Source organism: Schistocerca serialis, chromosome 9 (genome assembly GCF_023864345.2).
Source record: "Schistocerca serialis cubense isolate TAMUIC-IGC-003099 chromosome 9, iqSchSeri2.2, whole genome shotgun sequence".
In the NCBI taxonomy this organism is placed as follows: domain Eukaryota; kingdom Metazoa; phylum Arthropoda; class Insecta; order Orthoptera; family Acrididae; genus Schistocerca; species Schistocerca serialis.
The window spans coordinates 464,644,441-464,658,085 of record NC_064646.1 but is presented as its reverse complement, the minus strand read 5'-3'; the positions used below and the strand labels follow the sequence as shown (position 1 = coordinate 464,658,085).

The 13,645-nt window shown below is 43.0% G+C and overlaps 1 protein-coding gene across 1 annotated transcript in view; it reads right to left on the bottom strand.

Annotated features, from left to right (window-relative positions):
- The window catches only part of LOC126419298 (uncharacterized), a 120,714-nt gene that overhangs the window by 48,127 nt on the left and 58,942 nt on the right, over window positions 1–13,645 (bottom strand). The window lies entirely within an intron of this gene.

Genomic DNA, 13,645 nt, shown 5'->3' with positions numbered 1-13,645 from the left:
CCACTCCCTTCCCAACCACTGCTTCCCTTTCGTTCCCCTCAACTCTTATAACTGCAATCTGGTTTCTGTACAAATTGTAAATAGCCTTTCGCTCCCTGTATTTTACCCCTGCCACCTTTAGAATTTGAAAGAGAGTATTCTAGTCAACATTGTCAAAAGCTTTCTCTAAGTCTACAAATGCTAGAAACGTAGATTTGCCATTCCATACTCTTTCTTCTAAGATAAGTCATAAGGTCAGTATTGCCTCATGTGTTCCAACATTTTTATGGAATCCAAACTGATCTTCCCCGAGGTTGGCTTCTACCAGTTTTTCCATTCGTCTGTAAAGAATTCGCGTTTGTATTTTGCAGCTGTGACTTATTAAACGGATAGTTCGGTAATTTTCACATCTGTCAACACCTGCTTTTTTGGGATTGGAATCATTATATTCTTCTTGAAGTCTGAGGGTATTTCACCTGTCTCATACATCTTGCTCACCAGATGGTAGAGTTTTGTCAGGAATGGCTCTCCCAAGGCCGTCAGTAGTTCCAATGGAATGTTGTCTACTCCCGGGGCCTTGTTTCGATTCAGGTCTTTCAGTGCTCTGTCAAACTCTTCATGCAGTATCGTATCTCCCATTTCATCTACATCCTCTTCCATTTCCATAATATTGTCCTCAAGTACATTGCCCTTGTATAGGCCCTCTATATACTCCTTCCACCTTTCTGCTTTCCCTTCTTTGCTTAGAACTGGGTTTCCATCTGAGCTCTTGTTATTCATGCAAGTGGCTCTCTTTTCTCCAAAGGTCTCTTTAATTTCCCTGTAGGCACTATCTATCATGCCCCTAGTGAGATAAGCCTCTGCATCTTTGCATTTGTCCTCTAGCCACCCCTGCTTAGCCATTTTGCACTTCCTGTCAATCTCATTTTTGAGACGTTTGTATCCCTTTTTGCCTGCCTCATTTACTGCATTTATATATTTTCTCCTTTCATCAGTTACATTCAATATTTCTTCTGTTACCCAAGGATTTCTAGTAGCCCTCGTCTTTTTACCTACTTTAACCTCTGCTGCCTTCACTACTTCATCCCTTGGAGCTACCCATTCTTCTTCTACTATATTTATTTCCCCCATTCGTGACAATTGTTCCCTAATGCTCTCCCTGAAACTCTCTACAACCTCTGGTTCTGTCAGTTTATCCAGGTCCCATCTCCTTAAATTCCCACCTTTTTGCAGTTTCTTCAGTTTTAATCTACAGTTCATAACCAATAGACTGTGGTCAGAGTCCACATCTGCACCTGGAAATGTCTTACAATTTAAAACCTGGTTCCTAAATTTCTGTCTTACCATTGTATGATCTATCTGATACCTTCTAGTATCTCCAGGATTCTTCCATGTATACAACCTTCTTTTATGATTCTTGAACCAAGTGTTAGCTATGATTAAGTTATGCTCTGTGCAAATTTCTACCAGATGGCTTCCTCTTTCATTTCTTACCCACAGTCCATATTCACCTACTATGTTTCCTTCTCTCCCTTTTCCTACTCGTGAATTCTAGTCACCCATGACTATATTAATTTTCGTCTCCCTTCATTTCCTGAATAATTTCTTTTATTTCATCATACATTTCATCAATTTCTTCATCATCTGCAGAGCTAGTTGCCATATAAACTTGTACTACTGTAGTAGACATGGGCTTCGTATCTGTCTTGGCCACAATAATGCATTCACTATGCTGTTTGTAGTAGCTTACCTGCACGCCTATTTTTTTATTCATTATTAAACCTACTCCTGCATTACCCCTATTTGATTTTGTATTTATAACCCTGTGTTCACCTGACCAAAAGTCTTGTTCCTCCTGCCACGAACTTCACTAATTCCCACTATATCTAACTTTAACCTATCCATTTCCCTTTTCAAATTTTCTAACCTACCTGGCCGATTAAGGGATCTGACAATCCATGCTCTGATCTGTAGAACGTCAGTTTTCTTTCTCCTGATAACGATGTCCTCTTGAGTAGTCCCTGCCCGGATATCTGAATGGGGGACTATTTTACCTCCGGAATATTTTACCCAAGAGGACGTCATCATCATTTAATCATTCAGTAAAGATGCATGCCCTCGGGAAAAATTACGGCTGTAGTTTCCCCTTGCTTTCAGCCGTTTGCAGTACCAGCACAGCAAGGCCATTTTGGTTAGTGTTACAAGGCCAGATCAGTCAATCACCCAAACTGTTGCCCCTGCAACTACTGAAATGGTTCCTGCCCCTCTTCAGGAACCACTTGTTTGTCTGGCCTGTCAACAGATACCCCTTCGTTGTGGTTGCACCTACGGTACGGCCATCTGTATCACTGGGGCACGCAAGCCTCCCCACCAATGACAAGGTCCATGGTTCAGGGGGTGTTAAAAATCATAAATTATTTAAAAATCTATTAATAAACAGCTTCAGATCTCTGAAAATAAACAGAATATTGTCTTTCAGTTAATGTGAACACTTAACAACCTTTAAAAAATATACATTGTTTAAAAATTATTAATTCTTTTGTAAATCGTGGGGACATCGACACAAAGAGAATCAGTGATCAGTGCTGTGGAGTGGGGGGTACGGAGCCTCTGCACCCTGGGCACTAATTTGCACTGAGTGATGTTAGATGGTGGATACCTCCTGTATTGCCTTTGAAGTTTAATAAATGTTTATTTAGACTTATTGCTTACTCACATGTTATTTACTTGTCACCTACTACCATGGGGACACACCTCTACATTGGTGACCCCGACGTGTGTGGACACTGCTTTATTTGTGAAATACTGTCGTGTGCCGTGCAACTGGGCATTAACAATGGATGTGAAGTTTACTGTGTAGCTCTATGGCTAATAATTCACTGACACTGACCATTGTGCGTTGCACCCAATGCCTTTGTCAGCAACCAGTGTGGGATGTGTTGCAACAAGTGAGCACAAATGTTGTCTCACTAAATACAGTGACTGTGACTCAACAATGGCCACTACTGGAGTCTTTATTAGTAAACTACATGCTAACCTGCTTTGGGGACAGTTCCCGTTCACTTTTCACGTGATCAGTCATGGTGCCAATAATGTCTTTGGCACCCGCTGTGCCACGATCACCAACACTCAGCACAATTGCCTCCTACACGCAACCTTTGTGCAACATCGACACCATGTTCCTACCTCCAACCAAACAGTGATCGACAGATCCAGCACCAGTAATGCGTTTCCATTCAGCCCAGTACAACTATTTTCAGGATTCACAGGACAGTGCAGAGCTGCACCACAACTGAAGTTCCCAACATTACTACCAGCTCAACTGTCATTGTGGTTCTCAGAGGCTGTGTAGGTATTTGCTTCACTAGCCATTGTCAATAACTGAAAATTTGTGATGTTAATCTGCCTTCTCACAGAACATGCAGAACTAATAAGCGACATTATCCTTTCCTCTCTACCACTCAGTATGTACAATACAGCATAAAGTGTTCCTGAACAACAGGTGTGGCAAATCATTTATAATGAGTAGCTTACTAAGTGAACCCTTTCACAAATATGGTGACACCTACATCTGCTAGTGAACCCCGTGCTAGTGTTGAGACCAACCATTTGCACATAACTCCAGTAATAACGCCAAATCCAACCCTTTGGACATAACTGATTGTTAGACTTCCATTTCATTCATAGCTTGCAATGACTGCTCATGAGGCAGAACTGCTAGATAGTATGTTGGCCATACCAGAGAGATTATATTGAGTGATTCAGTACAGGCAGAATGTCAATTTGGCCTCCCTTGCCTCCTCTACTTGGCCATCTGGCACACACTCTGAACAACGGCAATGCTGCATGACCTCATGAAGCTGACATCATGAACTCCTGGCCAAACACCCCAACTGTTGACTGCAAACGGCACCAATATTGCCACGAATGCTGTGCTGGCTCACTGTGCCCCCTCTTGCCTACTGCCATGAATGCTATGTCAGCTTACTGTGTCCCCTCTTGCCTGCTACACTGCTGGTGACATGTACAGGATGGCGCATCTGCACGCCATTGTCACTAGCCAAAATGAAAACTGTGTGCCACAATTGGCCTGCTCCAAAATACCAAGCTGTCCCTCTTCTACCACTGTGACTTTGCACAAGGGACACCTATACATTTGAGACCACCCCACAAATCTCAGCTTCCTTGTAAACACAGGGTCAGATGCTTGCACAATGCTCTGCCTACTATGTGAACCACAGACTCAAAACCTAGGACTGCAACTACATCTGCATACACAGCAATTGAGATCTAGTGGTGCCTCTTTTCCACGAGTTACATGTCATTTGGACCTTCTACATTGCTAATGTCGCCAAACTGGTGATAAGAGTAGATTTCTACTACAAGTTCAATCTCTCACCTAATCTTTATCACGATGTCTTATATGACTTACCTCACAGCAACTCATTCCCGGACTCTTCGCCCCGACTTCATCACTGGTCACGAATCACTGTTGACCCACATCGTAGTCTTTGCTGACTGCGGTCCACTATTAGATAAGTACATTACCAGAATACAAGCAATGTACACAGTTCAAGCCCAACTGCAAAAGACTTATGTTGACTCTGAATGATTACACTGTGCTCTGCCAACAATGAGCCACACCGACACATGCATGAAACACCCTTCACACTCGCACATGCGTGTGACCAAATGCAATGTCTGTCACATGACAATGTGGCAGCGGTGCACGTGATCACACCCTCACCTGATGGCCATGCCTCACTGCCACAGCTGACAGACATCACAACACACATGGCTCACTGCCAAACAACATGGGTATGTACAGTGCTATCTGCATTGCTTACCCCTTTGGAATGAGCCCATTCCAATCACTTGTGTGACATGCCAAGGGTTAGACTCTATCAGTGTGCATTTAGAAATGGTACTACGCTTCACATCAACACAGCCCCTGATCTGACCATGTCATGGTGTCTCACGCCAACTCTCGCTCAGGCAGCCAAGATACTGATTGATGATATGGTGCAAGCAGACAGTGTCCATCTTCCAAACACTACCTGAGCATCGCCCATCAAACTGATATTTAAAAAAGATGGTTCTGTGAGACACTATGGGGACAACAGGTCATTTAATTCTCACATGATTCGCAACAGCTACCCTGTGCCAAAGATTCAAGGTTTCACACATTCATTCGTGTGAGCTACAATCTTCAGTCTAATAGACTGTCGAAAAGCCTATTATCAGATTTCTGTGCACCCAGACAATCATAACATTTGGATTATCTGAGTTTTTGGTAATGCCATAAGGATTAACAAATGTGGTAGAGATGTGGTGACATTTCATTGACAGAGTATTATTCAAGATTGATTCCTGCTATAACTATCTGTATGATATTTTAATTCTTTCTGCCGACATTTGTAGCCACGAATGGCATCTCGGACTCATTCTCATGGCCCTCTGTGATGCACATGTCATCATCAGTGACAATATGAAGTTAATTTCTTGGCCGCACCCTCAGTGCTGACAGAATCACTGCCCCTCCCATAAACGTACCACGACCTTCACCAACTTCTTCTTATTCTAAACCTTTATCAGTGTCATTTGCCTTATGCTGTGGTAGTACAGGCACCTCTGACCAATGCCTTGGCAGGCCCTCACACATAGGAGAAATGAAAAACTGTGTGGACTGCAGAAGTGCAAAAGTTGTTTGACCACTTGAAGGAATCTCTGGTGGTGGAACTGTCCTTGGCACACCCGATACTGGATGCTCAGATTACACCCACAACTGATGCCAGTGACTCAGCTGATGGTGTTGTACTCCAGCAACAAGTGATGATTACTACATGGCCTCTCAGGTTCTTCTCTAAGAAATTAACATCTCAAACAAAAATGGTCAGCATTTGACAGTGAGTTACTGGCAGAGCATTAAGCTGTACACCAGACATCATTTACGCTGACCATAAGCTGTTAGCAGAAGCCATATGACACCCATCAGAGTTAGTCAACCACAGGAAATACTGTCATCTGGATTTAATTACTCAATAGTCAACCGACGTCTGGCACTTGCATGAGGCAGACTGTGTATGCCTGCCTATCTTCCTTGAGTAAACACATTCTCCCTCAACTAGACCTTACGCAATCTCTAACAGAATCAGAAGGCTACAATATCACCGATCCAAAGCTGACAGAGTTCTATACTGGGTAGAAGCTGCTCCTCTAACATGTTAAAATAGACTCTATGGCTAAGGCTTTTATCACAGCTTGGCTATTGCATTTTGGTTGTCCGTTTCCTATCACCATGAACCAGGGATGCCAACTCAATTTGGCACTTTTCACAGTGCTTTGCAACTTACAGCATGGTAAGCCCAAAGTAATGGCCTACAAGAGAGATGGCACTGCAAAATGAAGACAGCTCTTTGTGTCATTGAGGCACACGGACCGAAGCTCTTCCATGGGTACTCATCAGTATCTGCACAGCGTGTAAAGATGATCTACAAGCCTTGGTTGCAGAGATACTCTATGATGAGATGTTAATGCTCGAAGCTGAATTTGCATTACTGACACCCACTCCTTCCCTTAATGTGCAACATGTTAGGAACCATATTAGCAATTCTCTTGTGCCTCCTCTATCCTCACACATGGCCCCCAAACTGTACATACACAAGAGACTCATGAATATTGCAAACACCAAAGCTCCATGATGATACGATACTGACAGCATTACAATCACCCTACAATGGCCCATCCTGAGAGGTCAAATGAGGAACTCAGGCATTTGACATTGCTATTAACAGAAACACCACAACAATCTCAATCAACAGTGGGGACACTTATCACCAAAGATGACAGGATCAGCCTGTGGAACTACATTAACTCAGACATATCTTATCTGAGTGAATCACATCCTCCATAACCAATGACAATCGATGTATGAGACTTTCATCCAGATGAAATTACAGTCAAGCTAGTCCACAATGACCTATGCATAGAAGAAAAATGCACAGCTCTGCAAATTATGACCAAGGCAATCACCCAATCTCCTTCAGACTTCTCACCTGCTGAAGACAGTAGATTTCATAGTGATGTTTTCACAACTAACTGATCACTTGTTAACACCATGACCAGTTTGTCTACCCAAATATGCATTCCAATCACACGATGATGACCAACAGTTCAATACAGCTGTCAACGGTGGAAGAGCCAATGCTAACCACTCCCACCTCTCACTACTGTTGGTCACATTGTCTTCCTCCTCAGTTTGTGCCTTATTAAATGTACACCATCTCTTCTCTACAAGAAGGAGTGCTGATCAACACCTCCACGCCTCACAGACAATGGTTTTCCACCACACTCTCCAGTGCCCTACATTCAAGTAGGTGGGGTTGAGGGGCTCTGTGTTGACACTGAGACAAAGAGAATCACTGACCAGCACTGTGGAGTGGGGTGTGGAGCCTCTGCACCCCAGATGCTAGTTCGCACCAAGTGATAGATGGTGGATGCCTCCGGTACTGTGTGAAACTTAATAAATGTTTAGTTAGACCTATTGGTGGTTGCATGTTATTTACATGTCACGTACTACTGTACCTGTATCTTGAAAGATTTCAACATGGCACAGAGACTGGCAACTTTCTCTAATGGTTCAGAAATGTAAAACTGTGCACTTCACAAAAAAAAAAAAAAGTAGTATCCTGACTATAATATCAATGAGTAACTATTGGAACTGGCCAATTCATACAAATACCTGGGTGTAACCCTTCCATTTCATATAATGGAATGATCACAGAGGTTCAGTCATGGGTAAAGCAGGTGGTAGACTTCAGTTTATTGGTAGAATACTGGGGAAGTGCAATCGGTCTACAAAAGAGATTGCTTACAAAACACTCGTGTGACCCATCCGAGAATATTGCCCAATTGTGTGGGACGCAAACCAATAGAACTTACATGGCATATTGAACGTATACAGAGAACAGCAGTATGAATGGTCACAGGTTTGTTTAATCCATGGGAGAGTGTCACAGAGATACTGAAGGATCTGAAATGGCAGACTCTTGAAGACAGATGTAAACTATCCTGAGAAAGTCTATTAACAAAGTTTCAAGAACTGGTTTTAAATGATTACTCTAGGGATATACAACAACCAGCTATGTATCCCTCACACAAGGGTCACGAGGATAAGATTAGAATAATTACAGCATGCACAGGGGTGCTCAAACAATCATTCTTCCCACACTACATATGTGAATGGAACAGGAAGAAACAATAATAACTGGTACAATGGGATGTACCCCGCCATATGCTTCACATGGTCTGCAGAGTATAGATATAGATAGTAGATGTAGAAATTGAGGTATACACTATATGACAAAAAGAATCTGGACACCTGGCTGAAAATGACTTACAAGTTCGTGGCACCCTTAATTGGTAATACTGGAATTCAATATGCTGTTGGTCCACCCTTAGTCTTGATAATAACTTCCATTCTCACAGGTATATGTTCAATCAGGTGCTGGAAGGTTTCTTGTGGAATGGCAGACCATTCTTCATGGAGTTTTGCACTGAGGAGAGGTATTGATGTCAGTCAGTGAAGGGTGACACAAAGTTGGAGTTCCAAAACATGCCAAAGGTGTTCTATAGAATTCAGGTCAGGACTCTGTGCAGATCAGTCCATTACAGGGCTGTTATTGTCTTGTAACCACTCTGCCACAGGCCATGCATTACAAACAGGTACTTGATCATGTTGAAAGATGCAACCCGCCACACCAAATTGCTCTTCAACAGTGGGAAGCAAGAAGGTGCTTAAAACATCAATGTAGACCTGTGCTGTGATACTGCCATGCAAAACAAGGGGTGAAAACCCTCTCCATGGAAAAAACGACCACACCATAACAGCACCACCTCTGAATTTTACTGTTGTCACAATACATGCTGGCAGATGACATTCACCGGACATTCGCCATACCCACACCCTGCCATCGGATCACCACATTGTGTACCAGCGTTTTGCTACTGTTCAATTGTCCAATGTTTATGCTCCTTACACCAAGCAAGGTGTCGTTTGGCATTTACTGGTGAGATGTGTGGCTTATTAGCAGCCGCTCAACCATGAAATCCAAGTTTTCTCACCTCCCACCTAACTGTCACAGCACTTGCTGTGGATCCTCATGCAGTTTAGAATTCCTGTGTGATGGTCTGGATAGATGTCTGCCTATTACACATTACGACCCTCTTCAACTGTCGGCGGTCTCTGTCAGTCAACAGATGAGGTTAGCCTGTATGCTTTTGCACTGTACGTGTTCCTTCATGTTTCCACTTCACTATCACACTGGAAACAGTGGACCTAGGGATGTTTAGGAGTGTCGAAATGTCGATACAGACATATGACAGAAATGACTCCCAATCAGCTGAACACGTGCATGAGTTTTGTGGGGCGCCCCATTCTGCTCTCTCACGATGTATAATGACTACTGAGGTCGCTGATATGGAGTACCTGGCAGTACTTTGCATCACAATGCACCTAATATGAAAAACGTATCTTTTTGGGGGTGTCCAGATACTTTTGGTCACATAATGTACCTCTAGTAAATAATGTATGTGTTTTAAGTATTGTTACATTTTCACATTAGCTGAAAGGTAATTTTCTGTTTATTTTCATAGGTCCATGGCTGGTTGTTAGTCAACTGAAACCAGTAATCAGCAAGTTATAATTTTATTTCTTATTGTGATCAAAACTATTGACAATAATTTTTAACAACTAATAATACAGACTGATGAATCTCCTTCATCCAAGAATGTCAGGTCTTACTAAGTATTATAATTGTTAGTTTTGTTTACACTCAGTTTCTATAACTGATCTCTTTGAACTTCTTCAGTTACTTAGAATACCAGAAGGAACAGTCAATAGCCACCACAGTGAACTGCATTATTCCTACTGTACTAAGTGAAGAAGGAAGCACAGAGATTCAGTCAAACATGATGAGGCTTCAAAGGGAGAGAGATATTGTCATCATGTTTTACGTCCTTAAGAAATACACTCCTGGAAATGGAAAAAAGAACACATTGACACCGGTGTGTCAGACCCACCATACTTGCTCCGGACACTGCGAGAGGGCTGTACAAGCAATGATCACATGCACGGCACAGCGGACACACCAGGAACCGCGGTGTTGGCCGTCGAATGGCGCTAGCTGCGCAGCATTTGTGCACCGCCGCCGTCAGTGTCAGCCAGTTTGCCGTGGCATACGAAGCTCCATCGCAGTCTTTAACACTGGTAGCATGCCGCAACAGCGTGGACGTGAACCGTATGTGCAGTTGACGGACTTTGAGTGAGGGCATATAGTGGGCATGCGGGAGGCCGGGTGGACGTACCGCCGAATTGCTCAACACGTGGGGCGTGAGGTCTCCACAGTACATCGATGTTGTCGCCAGTGGTCGGCGGAAGGTGCACGTGCCCGTCGACCTGGGACCGGACCGCAGCGACGCACGGATGCACGCCAAGACCGTAGGATCCTACGCAGTGCCGTAGGGGACCGCACCGCCACTTCCCAGCAAATTAGGGACACTGTTGCTCCTGGGGTATCGGCGAGGACCATTCGCAACCGTCTCCATGAAGCTGGGCTACGGTCCCGCACACCGTTAGGCCGTCTTCCGCTCACGCCCCAATATCGTGCAGCCCGCCTCCAGTGGTGTCGGGACAGGCGTGAATGGAGGGACGAATGGAGATGTGTCGTCTTCAGCGATGAGAGTCGCTTCTGCCTTGGTGCCAATGATGGTCGTATGCGTGTTTGGCGCCATGCAGGTGAGCGCCACAATCAGGACTGCATACGACCGAGGCACACAGGGCCAACACCCGGCATCATGGTGTGGGGAGCGATCTCCTACACTGGCCGTACACCACTGGTGATCGTCGAGGGGACACTGAATAGTGCACGGTACATCCAAACCGTCATCGAACCCATCGTTCTACCATTCCTAGACCGGCAAGGGAACTTGCTGTTCCAACAGGACAATGCACGTCCGCATGTATCCCGTGCCACCCAACGTGCTCTAGAAGGTGTAAGTCAACTACCCTGGCCAGCAAGATCTCCGGATCTGTCCCCCATTGAGCATGTTTGGGACTGGATGAAGCGTCGTCTCACGTGGTCTGCACGTCCAGCACGAACGCTGGTCCAACTGAGGCGCCAGGTGGAAATGGCATGGCAAGCCGTTCCACAGGACTACATCCAGCATCTCTACGATCGTCTCCATGGGAGAATAGCAGCCTGCATTGCTGCAAAAGGTGGATATACACTGTACTAGTGCCGACATTGTGCATGCTCTGTTGCCTGTGTCTATGTGCCTGTGGTTCTGTCAGTGTGATCATGTGATGTATCTGACCCCAGGAATGTGTCAATAAAGTTTCCCCTTCCTGGGACAATGAATTCACGGTGTTCTTATTTCAATTTCCAGGAGTGTACAAAATTGTTCATTTCATACAACAAAACAATATGCAATGAGTCACAGTAGGAATCACTCAACTCATACAAATGTTTGGGTTTACAGGGATTTGTAAGGATACGGAATGGGATGATCATATAAACTCAGTTGTAGGTAAAGTGGGAGGCAGACTCACACTCACTGGTAAGATACAGTCAGCTTACAAAACATGTGAGCAACTCATCTTAGAATACTGGTCAAGTGTGTGGGACCCATACCTAAGAGGATTAACAGGATATATTGAATGAATATAGAAAAAGTCATAGCTGACTCACAGAAGAGTGTCACAGAAGTGCTGAATGAAGAGAAGTGGCAGATGCTGTAAGACAGGTGACACAAACTTTCCATGCAAAAACTACTTACAAAGTTTTGTGAACCAGTGTGGAGTGAAGAATCTCCAGTGCAGAGTTTTTATTCATTACAGAATCCTCATATACTACCTCCAGAAGTGTGTTGATAACAACTAGTTCTCTGTGATACAGCGAGTTTTTTGTATTACCTATGATGCTGAGTTATTGTGCATGATCCACATTGAAACTGACCAAACCCTTTATACAAAAAATTGGCATTTTAGAGTATTCCTTTCCACTCCCCTTCCCTTCACCTCACCCCACCAGATAAATTTTGGCAGATGACTACAGTCATGCGCCAAGATATTAAGCAATTCTTACACACGTGAAGGGAATGGGAGAAACAGTAAAATGTGGTACAGTGTGGAAGAACCCTCTGCCATGCGCTTCACAGTGATCTGACGGGTATGGTTGTAGATGAAAGCATGCTATTCAAATTGAAAAAAGTGGTTCTTTAATGCTGAAGAAATCGTAGAGAATGTTTGGTGCAAACCTATGTGACATTACAATCTCAGTGGGTCTGATGCACTGATGCAAAATATCACTAGGCACCACAACTGACACAGTCGTAATATATGTACAACAATGGTTTAATGCTAATGAGTTAACACTTAATCTATTATATACAATATGGCAAATCTACCCAAGATATCGACCTCCCGTTAAACTAATTGATAAGGAGATATAAATTGTGCAATCCAAAAAGACTTTTGGGCATGCACGTTGATCAAAACTTAAACTGGAAAGACCATCTCAAGTATTTATCCCACACGCTAAATTCGGCATGTTTTGCATTGAGGATATTATCTAGAGTATGCAGCACAGACTGTACTAAACTAGTGTATTTTGCTTACCTTCAGTCCATCATGTCTTACGGCATTAGTGTTCTGGGGTAAAACTAAATCAAGCTTAATAGATGTTTTCAAATTTCAGAAAAGCACTATATGAATCACAACACATAATTCTCCAAGAACTCATTGTAGGCCCCTTTTCAAACAACTACAAATACAATACCATCACTGTATATATTTATAAAAGCACTCTGTGTAGAAGAGCACATATGAAAAATCTACGTACAAATGAGGACTGCCACAATTATAATACAAGAAGTCATGTAGAAAGGGCAAGGACAACACAAACCAAAAAGCATGTAAGTTATTTTGGAATAAAACTTTACAATGCTCTGCCAGTGTACATGAAGGAAATAATAGATGAAGTAAAATTTAAGACTGAGCTTAAAAATTACTTTTTAAGCAAAACTTTCTATAACATAGATAAGTACTTAGATTGTGTGTAAATTTATTGCAAAAAATTTTAATTTATATGCCCAAATTTGTACTTATAAAAATGCCTTGAAAGTGATATTCCATTATTATGTTGGAGTACTTGTACTTGCATCATAACTTTGTTGTAACAATTCTTACATCATGTAAATGATTTACAAGAAGATAATAAAACGAAATGAAATGAAGCTGTCCATGGCTTGTGTTGTGGGGTCAAGTAGTGTGGCGGATTGAGAGTGTATCAGAGGGATGCATTGGTTAGCTGTGTTTATACACAAGGTGGCTAAAATGCCACACATCTGCACTGCCGTAGAATCTGGATATATGAAGTATGCTTATAGCTTCGGCAATGGTAGAGCTCTTCCCGCTGTCAGATTATACCATCTGAGCTTCCCAACACATTGAATTTCTTATCATAGAGTGTTTGCAGTACAATGCGTGAAACAGGTATTCTTCCAAGATCCCATTTTTTTTAACATGTAGTTCAACAGTCTGTGCATGAACAACACATTGTTGAAATGATGCAGTGCTGTTCTACCAACCAGCGCAGAGCAACTTTTT